Source organism: Haemaphysalis longicornis, unplaced genomic scaffold, assembly GCF_048455015.1.
Source record: "Haemaphysalis longicornis isolate Haplotype H1 unplaced genomic scaffold, Haemaphysalis longicornis Haplotype H1 scaffold_4, whole genome shotgun sequence".
NCBI classification, from domain to species: domain Eukaryota; kingdom Metazoa; phylum Arthropoda; class Arachnida; order Ixodida; family Ixodidae; genus Haemaphysalis; species Haemaphysalis longicornis.
In genome coordinates, this window is record NW_027526361.1 from 53,911,043 (window position 1) to 53,935,277 (window position 24,235).

Sequence of the window (24,235 nt, forward strand, 5' to 3'; positions counted from 1 at the left end):
GCGATGACAATTCCCTGATTATTCTAAATTCGTTTTGGGGTGTAAGGCAGTCTTGATTCCTTCGCCTCTTTTCCGATTTACACATCATTCTTTTTGACATCCCGGCATAAATGCCCAGAATGTCTAAATTCGGATGCTCCACGACGAGTGGCAGAGTCTTTGACTACCATAAAGAGTATTGCGAGCGTAAAAAAGTTAAGCTCGTTTTAGGGAGTGGCGTCACCGCTGCTGAATTCGAACTCTTTGGCTTGCGTACACCCAAGAGCAAAAGTTTACGGACCACGAAAGCACAAATGTTGGGTTATGTCTCTGCCGCACGGCGTCTCGAGGTACTATGTGCAGTATTTTTCATTACTTCAGTAACCCTACGACATCTCGCATGCACAGGGCAGTTAGTCGGGCTGCTACTGGAAGAGAAATAACTTAAAATTGCCGTTTTTCTGGTCCGTAAATTTTTGCTCGTGGCTTTACATGATCATACACAGATTCTGTGAGAAAATTGGCAATTCCTGACGCTCACCACGCTCTCTCGTCGTATTCTCCCTTAATACCACCAAATGTAACAAATATTATGCTAAAAAGTATTTTAGACTAAGTTGATACTGGAAAGACCTTGTGGTGAGCTTCGCAATTCACTTTTTTCCCATCGTTTGATCCAGCTGGAGCTGTCAATCAATATTACAATCGGTTAAGGGAGGTAACGCTCAGTCAATATAATCACGTTTATAATCGGTAGTTGTTATCATCCGATAAGATAGAGCTCAGATGCCGTGCTTTAGATAGTATTCCTACTTGCACCTTACGCATTCAGCGACGCATAGTACGGGTCGTCACTGCCACGTTAACTGCGCAATTTACAACTGTGTTTTGCTGTTGCGTTCTTGAAAACGACGTTTCGGGGAGAACTCATTCGCCTAAAATGACATTAAGCTACGTGAGAGATGCATTACGCCCCACCACGTCCCAGACAGACCAAAAATCTCGTTTCCCATAATTTCCTAAATGTCAGCGTAGCAGCTTCCCCGCTAGCCCAAACGTTATTCGAGTAACGCCAAATATACGGCGCTTCTGCATTTCAGCTCTGAGAGGGGAAAAAAATGCAAATAGAACGAAGAAGGGGGTGGAGACTTCGTAATTACGCTTATTTAATATGGCCGGTCGGAGTGTGTGAGGCCGGCAGCGCCGAGGCAACTATACGGACACCCCTCCTTCTCCGCGCTGGGCACGTTGAGCCGTGACCGGCGGACCTGGAGCGACTTTCTTCTCCCGGCGCGACGAAGAAGGACGTCGCCATTTTCTGGGCGGCTCGCGTAATTAATATTCCGCGCACGTTTCTTCACCTCGCTCAGGCACGAGACGAAATGAAGCCCCCCGCCGCCGCCGCCGCAGCCCGGCCCGGGGTTCGTGGGGTGAGACTCCGCGGTTCGGCTGCTCGGGCTTCATTACGGACAGGCCGCGCTTGCTCTTCGGCGGGGGCCGGCGGCTTCATTTCGGGCTTCCACGTCGCGGATCGCGTGACAACGTCGTGACAGCCGCAATGTGAAACGCCGGGACCGCCTTCTTCCAGGGAACCGCATCACGGACGCAGTGGGATGCCTGCGCAAGATGTATTGGGGAGAGGAATAGCGGCGCGCCGTTCGGAGGATCGGCTGTCGTCAACCGGAACTTGTTTGCGGTTGCACTGCTGTTGCCGGCGCTGAGATGCTTTCCCGGTGAATCCCATATTATTCAAATGTCTGTCCCATCATGTTTCTGGCAGTAAACTCAGCTTGGGAGCTGCTACAAGTTATAGCTTTCTAGATCCTTCCTTTTTTTTTTTTTTTACTGAGCAATGTGAAATTTGCAACTCGATAAAGTTTGGAATGTATTGAACGCGGCTGTTAATGTTTAGTGTATGAATTATAAATAAATTGAGTATAATGCACTCTATTGAGGGAAGGCTCTAATTTCGAAATGATATTTTAGCGCATAATCATTGCCGCACACATTGTGGCTAGTTGCAGTTGGTGGTGGGTAACGTGTATCTATCTCTGTTTAGTAGGGTATACATCTTGCTGGTTCGTCTCCGGAGTTAACGGAACCAGCGAACTCTATAAGTAAGCTTAGCTTTCGGACTATAAAAAATATTCATATATACCGCTTAACAAAATAGTAATCCGCTGGCATAAACAGTGAAGAAAACAGTACAACATGGAAGGCACCGGTGCGATGTAAGATTTGACTATTAAAAGAACTGACGGAAACTCCCGTACTTCGCAGTAAACATAACGTCGGAATGAAATTCATAATATCACAGTTTGCTATGTTCGATTGGTTTCCTTTCTTGTCCTCCATATAACATTGCACTCTTGATACACGATGTTAAAATGCGCAAGTAAGACTATGTGGCTTTTATCTTAACGCCTACACAATAGTTAGTTGGTGAGCCCGCTGGTGAGGGCTTGTTTACTGTTTGGTAACCAGGTACGGGCAAAGGTGGAGACTACTTCTGGTAGGAAATGCGAAACTTGTAGCCAGCTAGCGTGTTCTTATAACGTGGAGCGGAGATAGTAGTGGCTACAGTTTTTTTGTTGTTGTTGTTGTTGATGCCGCGTGGCTGTTTGGTGGCCTTCCTAAAACAACTTCTACCAGCGCTGCGGAAAGGAAAGTAGCTTGATTGAAGAAACTCATTTCAGATTATTTTAACAAACACACCTGTTAAGGTCGCAAAGGGTGTGTGTGGCCCACAACGGTTTCGCAACGTTTCTCTCCAAATAGAACCTTCTTAACGTTCAAAAGGTAAAGTTAAAAATTAAAGCATTTGGATCACGCAAACACCGCAGAAACGACATGGGCCAAATGGACGGGGGGGGGAGATGGAGGCACAAAGCATCCGTTCTTGGCGCTCATCATAACAGCAAAAGCGAGACGCGCAGTCGCGTTGCATGCTGGCCAGGTAACCCCATCTTACCTCCTACCATTTTCTCTTCTCCTTAAATCTGCACCCCAATTCCACTTGTATTCCAGGAGCAGAAAAATACGAAGATGGGGGCGGGAAAGGAGGCGTGGTTCCCCATGAAATCAACCCAGGTCACGCAATCGGCCGCTTCTAAAAGCAGGATCTCAAAACTCCGAACAACTGGGGAAGCCATCTAACTTCGTAGGTCTTGCCCTTGCAGGAGCGTATTCATCGTACTCTTTTCTTTGTTACGCGGTTTAGTGCCGTGTCATGTATACGTACGACGACTTTCAATCCCCATATTAACTTTTTCGTGCATCTAGAAACCTTGCAATTGAGTCAGGTTAAAGGGCAGAGAACCATTCAACCAGTTCTCTGGACGCTTGTACACTTGTTGCAACACGAGAGTTCTTCTTTCAGAAAACTGTAGCGTGTCGCCTGCGGTTGGAAATGGCCTTTCCAAAAATCTGCTTGTTTCTTGCGAGGACGGCTGACAGCCCTGTGCGGGGGATCGACAATGTTGAAGAGAAGGTACAGCGGGTTTAGTGACCGTGTCCCCGGTTCACGCCCCAATGCAAGCACCGATCCTGTGTTTAGGCAGACTGGATGATCGGCTGAACGGGGTGCAGGAATATCCTCGGGCACTGTTCATGCTCATCACAATTAAAAGTGCCCTTTCAGCGCCCTTTTAATTCTTAAACGAACCGTGCAGACAAAACACTGTTCATTCGATAGATTGCCTCGTTAGAATCATACTGACGCCCCTTTTACCGCACACGTCCCTCAAATAAGCTACATAATTATGAAAAAAGGAATAGCCATGCGACCCACTAGCTCATTTTCCGCTACAGAACCTATGATGTCATGCCCAGATGTGTGACTGGCTGAGGCCGGCAAAAGCGAACGCAAACTAAGCAGGGCTTGTAAGCTTGTTGAAGGAGCCATTTCTGCGTAAATGTAATGCATATTCCTTTTACAGTAGTAAAAAAGGCGGGGTAAACAGGGAAACGTGCGAAAATACACGTAAACATAGAAGTACCTATGGGCACTGCTGTTGGTACCGGGAGCACTGTGCTTTTTTTTTTTTTTTAGCTGCACAGCAGCCCGCCCTTTTGGAGTTGTCTTACAGTACACTGGCCGGTTGGCGCAAGCGACGTTGTCTTACGTGGCTCTGCTTGTGGTGCATACCCCATGTTTCACGAAACGGTTACTTTCTACCGTAACAAAAACAAGCTCGCATGACGTGACATTAATTTTACAGCGAAGCTGTTAGCCTCTCGTTGGTGAGGAAATTTAGTGTTGTAAAGAAGAAAGCCAGGGGCAATACACCCTGTGAAGGTGGTCGGGAAGCGAAGCTTTGTACACCACCTACTAAGGCTGACTACGGCCAGCTTGCATAAATCACACGTTGCGCTGTACCTGTAACACGTTCTTTATTATTTCACTTCACCAACACATCCAGAAAAGGGCTTGTGATACACATTAAGACTTTGCGTTTTCACTGCAGTTATATTTTGTAGCAGCTGCGCCGCTGCGTATCACCTGGGGGTTGACTGCGACGAACACAATTGCTACTGTTTCTGGTTTGTTTCGTACGAATCCATCGTTGAGTTGTCTACTGCATATCCGAAACGCAAGTCATTCACAGATCGGCGGCAGAGACGGAGGAGAAGTGAGATGCCATGCGTTGGTATGAGCTTTCTTTAACTCTTACTGACTCCAAGCGCTTGCGCAAGGGGCGCACATGGCCGGTACACGTGCCATGGGCGGAGCGCAAAGCGGCGCGGGAGGTCGCGTGACGCTATTACGCGGCAGTCAGTTCCTAACTCCAAGCGCATACGCAAAGCGCGCACACGGCCGCTACACGTGGCGTGGGCGGAGCGCACAGCGGCGCGAGAGGTTGTGTGGCGATATCACGCGGCAGTCAGCGAGAACACAGGGGGTAAACTTCCAGCTGTGCTCGGCGAGTACACCATCTAACCCGCCGCGGTGGCTCAGTGGCTAAGGCGTTGCGCTGCTGAGCACGAGGTCGCGGGTTCGACTCCCGGCCGCGGCGGCCGCTTTTCTGATGGAGGCGAAAAGCAAAACCCCCCGTGTGTACGAGATTTCGGGGCACGATAAAGATCCCCAGGTGGTCAAAATTAATCCGGAGCCCTCCACTACGGCGCGCCTCATCGCCTGCTTTGCGTCGGCGCGTTAAACCCCACAATCAATCAAGTACACCATCTGTCTCCCCCGTCTCCGCCTGCGCTCATAGCTCAATCGGTAAGAGAGCGCACTCTCGCTCAATTTCTCTGTTCGGTCCAGGTTCGGTTCCTGGCGGTGCCAGTAATTTATTTTATTTGTTCGCGGGAGTTTCCTGATGACGCCACCGGTCGTGACATTACCCTTTGCTGGTAGAGGTACAAAGCTTCGCCTTAGAAACCCAGGCAGGACACAGCAATTCTCGCCCAAGACGCCGAGCGCATGCGTCAGGCTAATCAGGCGTGCAGCATAGAACTCGGCATTCGTCTAAAAAACGCAAAACAACCATCTAAACCGCATGATGGCTGATAAAACGCCGATAAAACACACAATGCTGCGGTAAAACTAAAAAATCAGTTCTTGAGCCGGTGTAACTGCTTCTTTTTTTTCTTTGGTGGTAAACCCTTATATTTGTACAATTATACACTGGTGAATCTTGTAAATCTCGCCTTTTTTTGTTTCCACTTCATAAAACCCGGGATAGTTATCGTGTTTCTGGTACTTTTCATGTTTCTACCCGCCGCGGTGGCTCAGTGGCTAAGGCGTTGCGCTGCTGAGCACGGGGTCGCGGGTTCGATTCCCGGCCGCGCAGCCGATTTTCTGATGGAGGCGAAAAGCAAAAACGCCCGTGTGTACGAGATTTCGGCGCACGTTAAAGATCCCCAGGTGGTCAAAATTAATCCGGAGCCCTCCACTACGGCGCGCCTCATCGCCTGCGTTGCGTCGGCGCGTTAAACCCTACAATCAATCAACTTTTCATGTTTCTGGGTGTGTCCACAAAGTGATCTGTCATAACTTTTTGATTGTATGCGCTCATGTAGTTTTGTTTTTTTGTGACCCGATTGTTTAAGGAGAGAAAGACTTCTCTACGGTGTAAAAGTGTATGCTCATAATTACACGTAAGTGTAAGTGATATTTAGTGTCTGTACAGCTATATCTGTATGTGTAATTGATATTTCCCGCTTCTGTCCATTACTTTTTTTATTGGACCCTGCACTAGCCTCTGGCTATGGGTTGAATCAGTGTTTGTAAACTTTATGTGACAAATGGTAATAAACGTTAAATAAATAAATAAATAAATAAATAAATAAATAAATAAATAAATAAATAAATAAATAAATCAATCAACATACAATTCCCCCCCCCCTCCGGCTGTGTTGTAAAAATTAGGCTTGCAGCAGCTCCCGAAAACGGAGGCGGGGGGGTGACGTCATTCGAGAGCCAGCGCATGCGTCGGGCTAGGCAGGACCCCGCAGTTCTCTACCGAGACGCCGAGCGCATGGGCAAGGAACCAGCATTTGCCGAAAGAGAAGCCGAGTGCAAGCGACAAGCCCGCCGAGACAACGGGGAGCATTTCGTACTCTCCCCCATCAGAATGTGTAGTGGTTTACAACAGCTTCGCTAGACATCCACTTTCGCAGGGTGGGAAGGCGTCCATTTTTAGGGTCGAAGTCTTTTGGGGGCTCGGAGAGTTTGCGTGTCATGTCGCCGTCGTGCCATGTAGTCGTCGTCTCATGTCGTCATTGTATCATGCAGTCACGGTACTAAAACCGCGGGACGCTCGTTTTCCAACGCCTCGCGCTAGGATGTAACGCGTATGAAAGAACACACCGGGACACTCGTTCTCTCCAACGCCTCGCGCTAGAACGCTTCGTGCTTCAAAGACACGAGACTAACAGCAAAGCTGTATACCTCTACCCCCCAACGGTTTCATCTCCGTGGGCGAAAACGCCAACACGCCAAGGATACACTTATACACTGCATGCTTCGCCCCGCCGCAGGTTTCACTCTAGTGGAGATGGCCCGAAATTTTTTCTTACATTAAAAGCTTCCAGGACCTCTTTTGTCAAGTGGTGATTGTGACGCCACAAAATGCTGGTGTTCTCAAACAGCGGACTACATATCACTTGGCTCTTATCGGTGTGGGTCGCGCAATGCCGAGTGATGTGCGCATATGGATTGTTTGTTGCGTCTGATGCATTAAAAATTGTACTACCAGTATCGTTGGTGAGTATCTAAAATACAATATTGACAAAGTGGAGAAGCGAAAAAGGCAACGGACAAATTAGGGTGTGACACCGTTTTGCATTGCAAAATAGTAGGCTTCTGTTTTGTTTTTGTTTTTATAATTCGAACTCTTCGCACACTTTGGGAGGCTGAATTGGCAGGCTGGCCTTTTGAAATGCAGTTGATATTTTTTTAGTTCGTTTGCACTGCAGCAGTGACAAGACTTTGCCAGCCAGCCGATTTAAAATCTTTTTTTCGAAGGGCTGATACAGCGTGAACATATAAGACTGTGCTATGCGCGATGCTCTAGAAGATGGTGCGATCACAAAAACTTCGGGGATATATCCTATCGGTCCAGGAAAAGCGCCAGTTTGCGGGTTCCAGAACAGCAGTGACTCTTTTTAAAAGCCCCGTCTTTTATTTTAAATGACCCTGACTAGCGAGGGGTGCTGCAAGTAGTTGCAAACAATTCATGTTTCAGCTCTCCTGAACCGTACAAGTATGTTAACCACTGCCTCGCGGACTAGATTAAACCTAAAATAATCTACATGAGAACAAAAAATTGGATGTTTCATGACCTTAGCTTCATTTTATTATTACCATAAAAAAGTAAAAAAAAAACGATTTGACCTTGGCTTCTACACATGTGTGTCTGCTTTAAATTTGCTGTAACAGTAGTTGTTTTAACGGCGCCAGGAGTGTCTTCGCAGAACATACATTTTCGCAGAATAAATGCTTGTATTTTATGCAAACGACGAAGTTTAAAGAAAAAAAAAACGTCACAACTTGTAAACAAATATTAACGACACCATATCAATGCGAAGCACGTTTGAAAGCGTAACGACATCGATAACATTAAAGGAAGCAAGGGGGGGGGGGATGGGGCGAAAGCACCGCAGTACAGGAACATGCTCATCTCGAATTCAGATTTACGCTTCCGTCGATAGCGCTGACAAGAGAAATTAAAAATATAGAAAAGTAAAACCTCGATGTCGCCATAACAAAGTCTACTCACGTCCAATGCATTGGCCTTCATTTCCTTCTCTGAATTTTTCGCTTGCCTTCACAATAGCTGGGAATATCGCTCCTGCTTTCTCTCTGTGAGTTTCGAAACTGTGCATCCTCTTCTACTTGCCTGCAACGTACCCGGCGTCTCTGTCCGAACGCCTGAGAGGCTTTCATTTCTATCTTTCGTGGCAGTTTTTAACAACCACACATCTGTACGGCAAAATGGTCAGCGTTTTCCGCATTTTCTTGGGCACCATTACAGCTTGTGTTGCGTACGCATTTGTGGCGTAGCGCTAAGAGTGTCTGAACCTCGTGATGAATTTTTGATATGTTTAACGAGTTACTAATGGAATTAGCGATGCATTCAACCGGTTGCGTAGAGATATTTTGAAGTTTATAGGCAATTTCATTTAAAACCGTTTTGGAAGTTTGTCTTCTCCCCAGGTGCCCTATCTCTTTCTAATAATTGTTCCTGATTCCTAAAGGATTGTTTTATTAATCACGTGTTATTTTTTTTTCACTTTATACAGCGGGATTTTCAGTTTTGTTTTTGTTTTTATTTACAATACCCTCGCATGAAGCGCCCCATTCCTGCCTGCTTGCCTTTGTCTGTGGCTTATGTGGCAGTGACCGATCCTCAAGTCTGACCGATCTGCCTGCGACGTCTGTGGAGGGGTCGTATACGTAGTGTACCTGTTGTAAGATTGCATTGTTCTGGTACCTAATGAGTCATGACTACAGTACTTATACGCCTTTCACCTATTGGCCAGCATTTACACGCGGCAAAAAGCCTCTTTGGATCTGGCCTCGCCTATCCTCGGTATTCAATGGCGTGGAATGCATGCAGGCAACCAAGTGTGCACCGCCATATCTGTGGCCAAGCGTCTGTTGCTAGGCGACGTTGTGCGCACGGCCCGCAGATCAGGCACCCCTCTTCTCCTCCATGCAACCGTGTTAGTGCGTCGTCACTCGTTACGTTGGGCTCCGCGGAATGGCGGCACTTGTCCGTGCTAGTCCGTGCTAAACACGACTGTGAAACAAAGGACTGTGTTTCACGTTACGAAACTCTTCGCCGAACACAAAGTATTCCGTCGAGTTCACTCTGAATGCGATAAATAACATCTCTGTTGGCACCACAGTTTAGAATCGAATTGGAACGGAGCAGATGACGCACGCCGGTGTCTTTTTTTTTCTTCGGCGTGCGGCCGCAGTGGCCCAGGCTGAGCCGTGTCCGTGGCGCATCGGCCATGTCTGTGGCCGTTTCCAGTGTTGCCTAGCGAAGAAATTGACCGCTAAACTTTTCAACGAATACCGTCTATATCCTTCCAGGAGGCGATGGAAACATGTACTTCGCTTCTAAAGGTGCCCTGAAAAATTGTAAGAAGGTTGGGTCACCTCGTGTGCGCGTGTGCGTGCGTGCGTCGTGCATGCGCATGTGCGCGCAGAAAGATGTTTTGATAACGCATTCTCTCAGAATGCTAGTCTCATTGAGAATGTGTTAGCTGCAAGCACTTTGACTAGGAATCTGTAAGAACGGCCGCTGCGGCACGAGGCACACTAATGTTTAAGTATAAATTTCTGAACATTTTCGGTTGTAGTATACTGAAGCGATATGTAAACTAGCACATTGATGTTAGTCACCACCATTGGCCGCGGGTCGTCAGGTGCCACCGCAGCTTTTCGTGTACTTCAATAGTGCCGTAAAGCTGATAATGCTGTCTCTCAAAACGACAACGGACGACTGTCCGGCAGTTTAGAGCGATCTATTTGACTTCCGCCACAAAAAAGAAAAATAAAGGATTTCAAAGGACCAAGAGCTCAAACTGTACTCGATTGTTCCTGCGAGTTTTTTTTTTTTTTTTTTATAATTGGGAGCAAGGACATCCTCTTCTACATTCATGCGACATTTACGCGCTATCACCAGCCACTTGCACTGCTCCATGGTTTCAGCCTTCTTCATACATTCTGGGTGAACGCTAACAGTCACCAACCAGAATTCACCCAATGACATCTCCTGTCTTTTCCCTATTTCTCGACGAAGCAACCTTCACTGAAGTCGGTTTTCATCGCGTTGTCTTTTGTCACCGAATTCAAGACGAAATGTTCAACGGGTCGGGTAACTGAACAAGTGAGCAAAGAAGGTGCCGAAGCAAAAAAAAAAAAAACAAAAAAAACAAGGTGCCTCGAAGGGAAGAAGAAGGTGTGGAAAAAGGGGAAACAAGAAGGAGTAGGCGGCGGTGGTTGTCCCCTTATTTCCTTTCGTTTTCCCTCCGGCCGGCCCTTTTCGTCAAGGATGGAAGAACACAGCGACGGCGGAGGCGGAAGTGGTCGTGTGGCACCAAGTACGAGCGGAAGGGCCCGGCAGGCGTGACGCCTCGCTCATTTCCGGCCTCGTTTACGCCGCCGCCGCCGAAGAGGAAACTGCAACTGGCTGCGTCGGAGGCGACAGCGCGGGAAGAGGAGGGACGCCCGGTCTCCGCAGGCGTTGGTCCCAGTGCGGTCGGTGAGGGGCCCCGCTCTTAGATAACGGCTCCTCTTACACGGTAAAACCAGTCGCGCGCGCGGTTACACCTCAGCGCCGCTCTTTCACTACGGGCGACTCCGGTTTCTTTTGTTACCACTCGGGGCCACCCTGTGCCCGCTTAGTGTTTTTCTTTGCGCTCCTTCTATGACATTCCACATTCTCTTGTTGCCTGCGTTCGGCTAATGGTAGTTCGCACTACGGGCAGCATGGTAAACAATTACGTAGTGGAGATTGTGGTAATATGACTTTTAGCGCAAACATGGCTATGTAGTATTAAAAACTTGGCGCCCGATAGGTTGTTAAGAGGGTTGGTTCTTTTTTTTAACCGTTTGGAACACCAGCGGGTGAAGAATGGAGGCAAATTTTAATGCCAGTAGTGAAGCAGATATGAATTCAGTGCGAGTCACACCCCTGGTTGCTTGAAATGGTTTAGTGGTCACTGACCAAAGTCGCAATATACAAATGACGTTTCGGGAGGACTACGGCTCCCTTGTGAGTATGAAGTGAAGTTTGCACAAGGGAGCCGTAGTGCTCCCGAAACGTCATTTGTATATTTTGACTTTGGTCAGTGACCAGTAAGCCATTTCAAGCATGTTTCCTGACCAGACGGCATGCCGTCAAACCCTCGACTACCCCTGGTTGCTGCTTCATTTTTTTTTCGAGTGCGAGAAACAGTTGATTGAGGGTTGACATAACGGACGGCCAATTTTAGGTGTTCTAGTCGGCCAAGGAGGGTATCTGCGCCAGAGGAGAATTTGTGCATAATTGTGCATTTGAGCATAATCTCCCTCTTTGGGGGATTTTTCGGATAAGGCCCTAACTCAACGTGGCATCTGTGTCCTAAGAAGCGATCTGGAACTCCATCTCGAGGGAGCAGAAATACAAATAACCCCGCTAAGGGAATAGCTCTTAGTCTTCTGCGAAGGTGAAATTCATGGCCGATGCGCCTTGCGTAAACCGTGGTGCCCGGAACCCATGCCTACGGCGTGCTAGAGGAATGCAACATTTTCATTAAATGAAACCGGTCTTTGCCCCAATAATGCACCGAAGGCCGTAATTTCAACGACTATCTGAAAGTGTATTACTTGGGATGCGCAGATAACTGCAGTACTCTCGAAACCATTTTCGAGACCTCGGTTCCGAGCACATTCGGGGCACTCCTAGGCCACCCTCCCTCCTCGAATTTCCCGTATGCTGCGATCCCGCAGGTCGTGCGAAGAGGACGGCGATTCCCATCAGTGCGCCCTCTTTCCCGTTCTAGATCATTTCCTTTCCGCACTGCCCCGAAGCGGAGTGCGACTTTGTTGCGCCTGGCGGGACGACGCTCTGCCGCGGGGCTTCTTTAATTACCGGATGCAAATTTTCCCGAGGCGCCATTTCGCCATAAGCTGGCTAGCGCCGCCGCTGCGAAGTAGGGAGGGTAACGGGGGAGCGAAGAAAGCGATCCCATATCCCGCATCCTTTGTGGGACCGAGGTCCGTAATTTAACCGGGCGTTGTCGAGAAGATGTCCTTTATGCGGGCAAGCGCTAGAAGCTTGCGCCTATTTTTCTTTTTTTTTTCTTTCAAGGCTTGTGCGTACCTTGCCACAACATCACCGTCTGCTCTCCAAAATACCAGCCACTGATTTTGTTTTGAGGAAGAAAAGGCTAAAAAGTGGGGAATATGGTTACGAGTGTTTTCTTTGTGGGATTACCTTCGTTTTCAGTCACAAGCATACATTTCACGGCTGTTTGGTCGTTTTTTAAAGCAAAGAAAGTTAGACGTTGGTACAGTATTAGTGTGGGAGAGGCACAACCCATTTTGATTTTCTTGACCACTGTCGAAAAACTGGAACGTTGAACTTAGGTCTAGTCTAATGTGTCTGCTGGTGGGAAATCAAGTAAGAGTGTCAGCAGTCTGCTTCAATAACGCGCGCTATGTCGGTATTTATAAGCGTCTCAAGAATGCTCGCTTCAGAACTGTGCTTGCACCGTCGACACTCTTACCCAAAGTGCTCGCCTGCCTCTCCGACATCACCTCATCTGGGCACCCCGGCACTCTGACCTCTCCTGAAACGATGCGGCTCAGGCCGCTGCCTGAGAGTCCACGCGCTGGGCCGTTTCCCGCGAGCAGCCTCCTCGCCCAGTTACACTCCTCACCCCTCCCGTTCTCCTCACTCACTGTCGCCTCAGACGCGGCAAACAACCTCCCCACCACCTTCGCCTCCCTCTGCACGGAGTCATTGCCCTACGAAGTGAGGGAGAGTTATTGAATGAATGAATGAATGAATGAATGAATGAATGAATGAATGAATGAATGAATGAATAACAACATAAGGATGGCGACTCGGCTTAAGTGGGGGCGGATGGGGAGGTTGTTGTCAAATAAGTAGGGACAAGTTTGCATTCGCAGATAGACGGCAGTGGCGAGAGCAAAGTCCAACGAGGAGGCAAATACCTGCTTGGCTGTGGCTGCGGGTGGATAAAGTCAGTCCTTCAATCAGTCAGTACTGGAGCTCTCACCATTGTTCACTAGCGTCTTATGCGCCAGTAAATAATGCTGAGCACTCGGCGTCTTAAGCCTTGGCGTTTTTGCCCACGGAGATTAAACCATTGCGGGGTAGTGGTATACAGCTTTGCTCTAAAACTTTGGTGTCTTCGAAGCACGAAGCGTTCCAGCACGAGGCGTTGGAAAACGGGTGTCCCGGTGTGTTCTTAGTACGCGTTTTTGCCCACAGAGATGAAAAGTTCTAGGGCAAAGCGTTGGCTAACGAGTGTCCGTATCGTGACTACAGGAGGCGACGACACGAGACGCCGACAGCCCGAGCCCCTAAGGTGCTTCGCTCCTAAAAACTTCTGCCCTCCCCTGTAGAGCGTGCACCATTCCGAGCTTTACTGCCGTGCAGGGAAGTTACAAAGGAGTGAGCATTCTATTTTGATACAGTGTTGGAATAACGGGAGAATAACTGGAACAAATTCGAGAAAAGAACGGTTACATGGCATTGAATTTAAGAGATATAGAACCAGGTAATGTCTTGTGACTCGTTTTTCGGTAGATTTTATTTTGCTTAATCTGCACTCTCAGGTCGATTACTTATCTGGTTGCCAACGCGGAGGCAGGGGATACCTTTAATTCACCAAAAGTGTAACCTACGCACGCCCTAAATGTATTGAGCGCTTCAGCGAGCTTCTCAAACATTCTTGTTTTTTGTAGTGCCGAAAATGGTAAGTTCTGTTTTTTTTTTTTTTTGCCAACGAAAGAAGAGTAAGGACCACTTATTTTTGTAGTAAAGCCATGCCGAACACTATACAGACTAAAATGCTTGCTAGGATATTTTGGTAGCTGCTGTGTTTAATTTTACAAAAACCTGCTCATAATAACACCTCCGGTTCTTTTTCAATTAACCGAAAAATGTAAATGAAACGTCAGAATCTCATTTCGATATTTTTTTACATGTTCAAACCACGCAGTCTCATATAGCTCTAAAGTAGTCGCTTTTAACCAGTATAAGTCGCGAGACCGCCTTGTTCTCGTTGCACACAATGGTCATGAGGATTATAATCGTCACCTCTGCCTACGCAAAAAAGGTCAAGCTACATTTGTACAATCTCACCGGAAATCGGTGGCGCCCGTATGGCGGATACGTTCTTCCTGTTCTCGTATAACAGGTTAGCTTAATAAAAAGTAACTATGCGTGGAGTAGAACTGCCGCCACTGGGAGTGAGGAATAATTTTCATTTTGTGCTGAGAATAATCAGACATGTCTTATACGATTCACGAAGCTGCAATAAATCTAACGGAAACGTTGAGTTATTGCTATTGTTTACAAAGGGACGGTGCATCACACAGTCGCTGGTAAGTCACCGAATTTCCGAAGGAGTGTTGATCTGGTGGGTTGAAATATCAGAAAGAAAAAAATAGAAACAACAAAACCTTAGCGTGAGGGCCTGTGGGAGGTCAGAAAAGGTAGGGTGTTAGCGCAGTTCTTATCGCCCGCGAGCTACCGTGGGTAGGTGACGAAATTAATCCATCCAAATAGGAGTTCGTATAGTTTCAGACGGGGAAGTTCTAATAACGTACTTTTGTGGATAAGTGGAGAAACCCTTTTTGAACGTATGAAAGGCGGAATAGCTACGACTGTTAACGTCTGAGGTGGAATTTGTGTCGTGTAGAACGAGGACAACTTGTGTGGTTGACGAAACACCTTCTTTAAGCAATGAGGGTTGAAAGAAAAAAAATAGATTTTTAATATCATCCTAGTTGAGTGTATGTTTTACTTTTCATTATTTTTTAGCACATAGATGAGAAGGAGTGCCTGCTGAAAAGTTGTATCTGACGATAATTTGTTGACCGGGACGACTTTGCCTACTTTCAAGTCATGGTAACAGAACCAGTTGATAGCGACTGCTCAGAGATAGGGGTTATCTGCGTGAAGTCAAACTGTTGTAGACATGAGAAATCATTCAAAAACACTTGCTTATGTACAAAGACACGCATGTATTTTGACATCACAAGGCAGGTACGCATTTTACAGAGCCTAAATGAACAGGAATAAACCTTCCAATAACTCGACCCGTGTGGAAATGTTGTGCGATGAAATTTTGGCGCTAGGAAAGCATTTACGACTTAAACTTTCGCGACGTAGGGCAGACAATTTTGGTAAACTTTCTCGAGTACGATTTTATATACTCCTCGCTGTGGATTCCATGCGTGTGAACTTTGTAACAAAAAACGGAATAACGATGAAAAACGCCTGGCACACTTCTACCCCCCGTTTTCACTTACCCAAAACTTGAAAGACAAAAACATTGAGGGAGTAAGGGTCCCCAGAGGCCGGTGCTGGCCCCGAGTTGATAACCGTATGGTGGCACTGAAAGGACGGCGAAGGGGGAGAAAGGAAGCATTATATGCCGAAGCAAGAGAACCTGTGGCGCGCGACGCGCAACGAGAATCTATGAACGGTGAACGCAGAACTTTTTGGAACAAATTGAAAACAAAAGCGTCTCTGTATCTTTACTCCTCAAAGCCACCCACGAGAAAATCGAATAAATTTCTCTCGCTTTTCGCGTTTTGCACAACAAAGAGGCGCCATGAAAAACGGCTTCGTCTCTCAAAAGCGTTATTAAGAATCACAGACACCTGCTCGAGCGCAACAAAAGAAACAAGAACTAGAGGAGGGAATCGCGTAAATTTCTACCCCCGTGAAGCACGCGTCAGTAAACTCTTCGTCGGGTGCTTTTAGTTTAACACAGGTGCTTTCACAGCTGTTTTGAGTTTTCTTGTTTCTTTTGGGGAGAAATAAGGAACGCAAGAAAAAAAAAGAGCGCTAGGTTTGAATGGGTGCACAATCAGGAAATATTGCTGGGGAGGAGCAGGCTGAACGGATCGCGCGGGAGACCACCGCTTCTCGGTTCCTTCGTTCCGTTCCCGCGACTAATCTCAAGAGAGACATCACTGACGGCAGCCGACGCCGAGAAAGAGACGACGCTGCCGTGAAGCTTCGGCAGGCATGAATGTGCGAGCTGGGTAGAGGGACCTTGTTACAGTTGTTCGCTGCTTTTCTGGAGCTCTAACCCCTTAAGGCGTGTCCATTATTTGAACTTCTTTAGCACGCTTTTCTATGAAGCGTTTGTTTTACACTACGGATACTCGCTCGTAGATTCTGGCCGCCAGCGTTCCCGTGGGTTCAGTGGGAAAGGCGGGCAAAGTTCTCGAAACGAAATTTGCGGCGTTGGCTTTTAGTTGCGTATTTCTCTTTGCTGCCTGGTCGGTGAACAAAGGTAAGCTGTTCTGAAAACAGGGGAGCCTTGATTGTTCTGTGTTGCGTCCGAAAATTATGCACGTGAGAACAACAATGATTCGACCACAGTGCGAAATGGGGTGATGCGGCACCCTCTGCCGTCACTGAGAAACACAATGGGGCCAACATGGCAGATTTAGAGTAGTTAATCATCATACAGTCGAGCGCTACTTGTAACGGCCGCGGATATAACGAACGCTAGGTTACAACGTACGAACGGGGCATGACGGTCACAGCATACATTGAGGCAAAGGCATTTATTTTTCAGATACAACGAACTGGCGCGAGGGGGGAACTCGGGTACAACGAAGTCTCCGACTGCGCCTGGCTTTCGTAGTCGCCTCTTTGATCGGCTTTCCGCGTAAGCGATAAGTCAAACTGCGCAGGAAACACCTTGTTCATTAGAACTGATTGCAGATAGCAAACGAGCACCAAAGGGAAAGAAAATGTAAACAAAAAAGGATGTCGTCGGGGGTTTCATGTTTCCCCCTCTTCCCCCCTCCCCCCCTTCCACACACACACACCTTCGTCTGCAGGCGGGCGGATGGAGCACACGACAGAAGACGGGTGAAGCGAGATTAGGGAGAAAATAGGGAAGACGACGGCAAACTTCCATAAAGTTGGCGTTGGCACTGGGTTTCAAGCGTTTCTCCCGTCCATGCGTTTCTCCCGTCCACCTTGTCTGCGGGCGGCCATATCGACCGAACGGATTTTTTAGGGCCACAAAATTAGCTAAGCATGAATTTCGGCAGCCCCCGTTAATTATCACTGGTACTTTCCTCTCCACTTCGACCTTGAGAAAAGTAAAAAAAAAAAAAAAAGGAAGGAAGCTCAAACTAACACGTCATACTTGAAAGTAGCGACTCTGTGCGCAACCTTCACGATCACAGCTAACTTGCTTCTTCTTCGCTGCTGCAACCACCTATACTCACATCATTGTTGCTATAAGTGGGAGCTTATAGCAACATGTCGAGGTGATGTACAATAATCATTGAGCATCACCTTGGGGGACGCTCAACGACGTGTCTTTCTCGTTGCGGGCAAGTGTTGCCACGACTACGGCGAATGCTACAGTTTTTCTCGTTCCGAGCAAGTGTTTCCACGATTACGATGAACGCAGGAGTTTTTTGGCCAATCTAGGGCAATCTTTAGAAGTGGGTATGCTTTGCTTGACAAACGTGCTCAGGGGACGCTGGGCGGTCGTTGACAGGCACGCACACCCGAACGCTAGGTATTTTCTTGGTTTTGTTAACTGCCGCGCGGTCGCCGCGAGGTCCGCGCGCACGTGCGCGAGGTCAGCAATTTCTTGGTGTTTTTACCTGCGGACACGAAAAATGGCGATTAAACAGCTTCGCTGTTAAAATACAGGAAGCAACCTGAAACGCGTTTCATGAAGCCGAAACGCGTCGAGGGCCACCGAAGTGTCATCGGTTGTTCTAATCGGACATCGCTAATTTGGCCGATTTCGGACATTGTGAAGTTGGCCATTGTGAGTGACAATCTTTACCATTTTTAAAGACAAAGAGAAGATCCTCAGCTCCAAGATTAATGCCTACCCGTCAACCAGGAAGCGCAATGGCCCCGTAGACAATTCATAGGTCGTTTATGCATATACTATTATAAGCTGTTTTTACGCTTGTCCAACTTCTATTCGGGGGGGAGAGTTCCATTCAGCGGGCGAGCGGCAAACTTCACTTCATGGGTACAGCCAGGGCTCTGTTATCGCCTGCCGTTCTCCAGGAGTTGTCCGCAGCTGTGTCAGTACGCCCACCGTATGAGTGCTGCATTTCGACTCGCAAAAAACGCTAATTACACCTATAACGAACTTCGGATATAACGAACAAATTCAGCGTGACGGTCAAGTTCGTTGTAATAGGGCTCGACTGTATATCGAAAGAGCGCATATCTTTTCCTTATTTTCCGCGACGTTTGTAACAGTTTTACAGGTACGGTGGCGGCAATATTCCACTTTAAGATACGTACAAAATTAACACTTTCGGGGCGGCGTAGAACGTTATTAAAACTTGATATGTCACGCCACGCCCCTAAATAGACCTCTAAGACACCAAACCACCCTTAGTTACGAAAATAGTGCGTAGAGCTAAGAGGACATATCACAGCAAGAAAATCGCGGGTCTTGGAAAGAATTTGGGCATTACTGAGGCTCAAACCCGGGCCTTTTTCTTGTCAAAACCTCGACTGTGTCCTTATATTACTGAGCTTCTGCAGTTGCTCGAAAAACCTTGGTTGATTCCTCTGTCATAGGAATCGGTAAAACAGGAAAGTGAAATGTGCAGCGATATCTGCAGCTGAGCATGATTTGCGTGCTGGCGGCTGTCTTGTGGGTGTGCTTGGCGAGCGACGTCCTGCTGGCGGGTCACTTCGGCAAAGGTGTACTGGCGTCATTTCCGGGATGGATATGACGTCGGAGAAATCTTGGGTATCGCGGCATAAAACACGTTTTCGTGTTGAAATATAAAACCCGAAAACGAACAACCCTAAGTATAACGTACTCTTTAGCACTAAAGGTTGCCTCCCCGCATGAAGACGCTGTATGCAGGGGTGCACCCTTTACAGGCCGCTTGCTTTGTTGTAGCGGCGTCTTTCCGTGACGGATATGACATCATCGAAATCTTCGTGTATCCGGGAATAAAACACTTTCGTGTTAAAAAATAGAAGTATTCAAGCGAACCAGCAGAGGGCGCTGGGTGCGCCCAGGAAGCGCTGGGCTCGCACCAATTTGGGAACGGAATTTCGCACTGCCGCCCTCACTTTGGAAGCTGACAAGCCTGATGCTGAACCTGTGTACACTCAGCGGAGCTGTCAAGCAACTTCGAGTGCGGGCTTTGATTTTGCAGTAGGCCATGGACGTTTTTGTGTGTAGAACGACGTTCTCGTAGAGTTACTGAGGAAGGGCCAGCGAGTCGTGGCCTGGCTTGCCAGCAGTCTTTGGTGATTTAGTCAAAACGTTTTAGCGTAAACAAAAACCAGCGCATTCTGCGTTTAGCACTGGCATTTCATTTGGGCGGTCCTGCGTGTCTGATATAGCTGTAGAAATCGATTCATCCATGGGCGAAGCGAACGCTTCGAGTTTCTGGATCGTGTTTCTGGCAATCAAGAGTTTAAACGAACGTGACGGGGAGTAGCAATTCGTGTTTATTGTAGACCAGTTTGTGTAATTCGGACTTTTTGCACCCACCGGGGAGGTGGAAAATTGGCTTCACCACAGGCGTCGGTACAATCACTGATCGATGAAATGCTGGGACGTGGGCGGCTGCGACCGACTCCAGTGGTTTGCACAATTCTTTCTCTGCGACGATTCGTACATCTGTTGCGAGGACGTGTAGAGAAGGCACCTTAATAAGAATGAGCATAGGTACAGGTGCCGCCAAAGTCATTGGAACACGACTTTGTAAATATACAGAAATTTCTTCTCCCGGAAACTGCCTGGCTACATTTGTGTGCGTTTAAAGGAGTCCTACCTAACAGAAAAAAGCTTCCTATAAACTGTTAGTGGCTCTCATAAAGCCATGATGATGATGAATAAACCTTTATTTGTCAAGCTGGTGCAGATGTTAGGGCACCCGCCCGGTGGGGGGCTTCCCTATCCCGGGATACCCGGAGCTCGGCTAACGGTCCGCGCCCTCTTCACCAGTTCACGCTGCATCCCTAGGTCCGGGCTCGTCAGGCGGTTCACCCACTGCTTGTAGGAGGGGGAGGTTATTGGGGCAAGGCCAGGGGTTTTCTGGCACTCCCAAATCTGGTGGTACAGTGTACCGGGCGTTGGACAGAAATTGCAGGTAGACGGGTATTGGGTGGGGAAAATTGTCTGTAGCCTTCGAAGGGTGGTGGCTTCTGCTCTTGTAACTGGGAATGCGGAGTCGGGAAGGTTCTTCGGCCTTGACGGCAGTAAATAAGAATGTCAGCATACCTGACAAGCGGTTTTATTTTGGGGGCAAATATTTTGTGACATTCACAAATGCTTGCTTCAGTTACTTATGACGGCACCTGTACACACGATGTAAAGAAGGCGATACCGAGAAGACGATTCTGATATAAAGCAGACGATGCAAAGACGACGCTTACGAGTCACCGCAAGTGCACAAATTAATCTGACCTATGGACGGTATCTTCGCTTCGTAAACGTGGCACAAAGAATGGCGGGAGTTAGAAACAAGCATAGGAGATTGTCAGCTTTCTGTTTTTTTTTTTTTCGAAAACGAGGAATTCGTCTAAGATGTTCTTGAGGGCATGATTGGATGAGCCTATTTACCACCGTGAAGTATGACACAATCTTGTTTCCCACCACTTTATTACGCACGGAAAGACGCAGTGGAAATGATGACTTGAAGGTTGAGACTAGCGAAAATTCAGGGAAGCTTGCATTCACGCGCGAGACTTGAATGCCGAAGCGGTTGTAGGTGAGCATTGCCGGACACAGAGTTAAGTTTCAGTATCATCGTTTATTTGCATAGCTGAATGATTGTACGGTCTAACGCGCCGACGCAACGCAGTCGATAGGGCGTGCCGTAGTGGAGGGCTCCGGATTAATTTTGACCACCTCGGGATGGTTGTTGAAATGGTTTTTGAACAACCGATCCTACGTCCGAACTCTTCGCAACTGTGTGGTCTCAACAACCAGTTCGGAGCTATGGCCTAGGGAATTGTTTTGCAGCGGAGCTGTTATACCCTATATCCCGGAAGATCGATGGGTGCCTAGACCAAGCGCATAGACCGAAAAAGCTTCTAGCGTCGATACAGCTAAAAATAGCTACGATGTACCCTCTCCCCTCCCCACCTGTACGTCGTCGGCGCTTGCCTCACAACTACTGCGTACACTCGCCACACACTTGTGCGTCGTCGGTCCGCGCGCCACAGCTGTGCGCACTCTCCTCGCTTATTACCGGTCTGTCGTCTGTAGATGGCGCTGAGGCCAAGTCTACGTAGAAATGAAATAATAAACTACTGTTAAAACTAAATATACAATGCATCTCTCTTTGCTAATGACGTCGCACACTCCATGGCTCCACTGGTCATCTGGCTTCAAAGAGTGGAATGATGCTGATTTGTTTTTTGTTTTCTGTTGTTCCCAAGTGTGTTTGCAATAATAAATCCAGCCCCAGTCGATGTCGGCAGAGCGTTTGTCGGGCAGAATGTTTTCTTTTCAATTTCGTTTAGCTTCAGCCGTAAAGTTTTCGCAGACATCGCCGGAACGATTTTTCAAACTTAGCGTTTACAGCAACAAGACAAGTTGTATAACGACTGGAGAAATGCAGCAGCTTTGCGAGAAAAACAGGGTTTCGCGCGATATCAGGCAGCCGCGAGCGCTTTCAAGGGCCCGAGGCAGTAAAAAGCTAAATGCTTCCACCCGTTTCTCCTCTCCTGTAGGGAAAGAAGCAAAGCATAATAGGAGAGAAAAAAATGGGAAAGAAATTGTGAGCTTGACTGCGCTAAGCGCAATCAATCACTCCCAAGAGCCGTTTCCCAATAGAAGTATCCGCAGCCGACTGTGAAAACGATCCGGTACAATCTCGCTTTCTTCACCTTGCGGGACGAGAAAATCGTTGCAGGGCCTCCTTCCATATTCTTCTCGGTATCACTGGGAAATAGGCGAGCTCTTTCCGGCGTGCCCTTTGTTTCTTGCTGGCAGTCTATAGCCGATCCGGTTATGATCCCATTGCAGACGCGGCGCGCGGTGCCAATAAAAACATCTCCGTCTCCGCACTCTTCTCTTTCCATCTCTATCTCAATATTCCTCTCTTCCTCTGGAGGGCAGTTCCAGACTCGCGAAGAAATTTGTCCCGGCGGACTTTTGTCTGCGGAGTAGCCTTACGCGCATTGGGAGACATTCAGGGTTCTTGCGTTAGCTGAAAAAGTCCGGAAGGCTTGTTCGAATTTTTCTTGCCCTCCCCCATTTATTGATCCAGATTAGGCTACTGCCCTAACTTGCCAAAAAAAAAAAAGTGCGGTGTGAAATACATTCGCTAAAGCGTAAATTGCCTTTATGGGCTTGCCAGTCAAGTCGTTATAAATGTGCGGAAGAAACCACAGAATACTTCGAAGATCTGGAGGTCGAGAATCGCACGAAGCGTTAATGTAGCGGTCGCTCACCCCCTACTTTTATTATCTTTGATATTGCTATTCATTTCAAATACATGTCCGGATAGTAAAAAGCAAATCTCTTTAATCAGATGTGTGGCGAGGCAAGCCAGTAATAAGAACCCGGAAGCAGAATTAACTCCCATACGCCGGAGTACTGTATCATGACGACTGCACTGCTGGCTCTACGCAGTGTCAATTCGTTCACGGCCCGTGTCAGTTCATTCAAGTTGTATGCACGTTGTTATGATTCACCGAACTCGCTTTGTTGGCAGCGCAAATCGGCCACCCAAACGCATTTCGGTGAACCTGAGCCATGTGGTTGCTTTCGAGTGTTAAACATGCAAAGTGCTTCCGACGATTCAAAGATATCAGTGCCTCCAGATACGCACATGTAGTTAACCTTTACGCAACAAGGTAATTAATAATTCCGGGCGGTACCCACTATTCTGAAACATGAGAAGGGACCAAAAATACAGTGTAGAAGTGTATTTTCGGCGCCTTGGATTTTTACCTCTACCCCCCAACACAACCCTTTTTGGGGGTAGAGGTATACAGCTTTGCTGTAAAAGTCTCTTGTCTTTGAAGCCCGAAGCTCCCCAGCGCGAGGCGTAAACGATTGTCCCGGTGTTTTTTTAGTACGCGTTACGTTCTAGCGTGAGGCGTAAACACGTTTCCTGGTTTTTTAGTACCATGTCTACATGAGGCGACGATTACGACGACGACGACGGACGACAGGAGACGCCAACAGTCCCAGCCCTTAATAAGTAAGGTTTTTCACCGAGCTTGCTTTTCCGGGATCATTGTACCCGATTGTTTTAATCGCGGCGAAGAATTCTGTACTTGAGCGTCTCCTTGACAACACTTAACGTCTTCAAATAGACGTCCCGTAGCAACCTCCAGTAATGCGGTAAATGCGACGGAGATTTCCGCGAACAGGCATTCGAAAACCTGACAAAAAATTCCCCGCCGCATTTGTGTGTGAATGCGCCGGCGCACTTGTTTGTGTTTGCACATGCCTAAACCTTGGGATTGGGCTAGTTGGTTTAACATCTCAGGGGGAAAAAACAGCGCAAAGACGGGGACTAACGGACGAAAAGACAGTACAAGCGCTGCTGCAGCGCTTGTACTGTCTTTTCGTCCGTTAGTCCCCGTCTTTGCGCTGTTTTTCCCCCCTGAGTTGTACATGCCTACTCACTCTAGTTAAACGGTTTTACTTAGCTTTATCGTTCGGGAAGTAATTACATGGCGAGAAGACCCCACACAAACGCCACTGACAACGTGCACGCCTAGGCGTTTTCTTTTATATTTTTCCTCTCCACCAACAAAGCCTGCCAGGGTGATGGAAGTGAAATCGACAGGATGCCGTCGCAGAGTTCCCGCCAGCAGACGAGCAGGTCCGGATCCAAGGACAAGCCCCCGTTATGGAAGGGGCGACGGCTCAGCGCGCGCTCAAAGCCCCGCTTAGACGCGCCGGTGCATGATGGCGAGGTTTGAACCGTGAAGAAAGCAAACGTAAACATTGCAGTGACTCGCGAGCGGCGCCTGCTCGGGGTCCGCGAGTGGCGGTTCAGTAAGGTGTCGAGTCTCAGGGCAAGTGTGTCCGTACACAGAAAATGGCTTTTGCGGCAGCT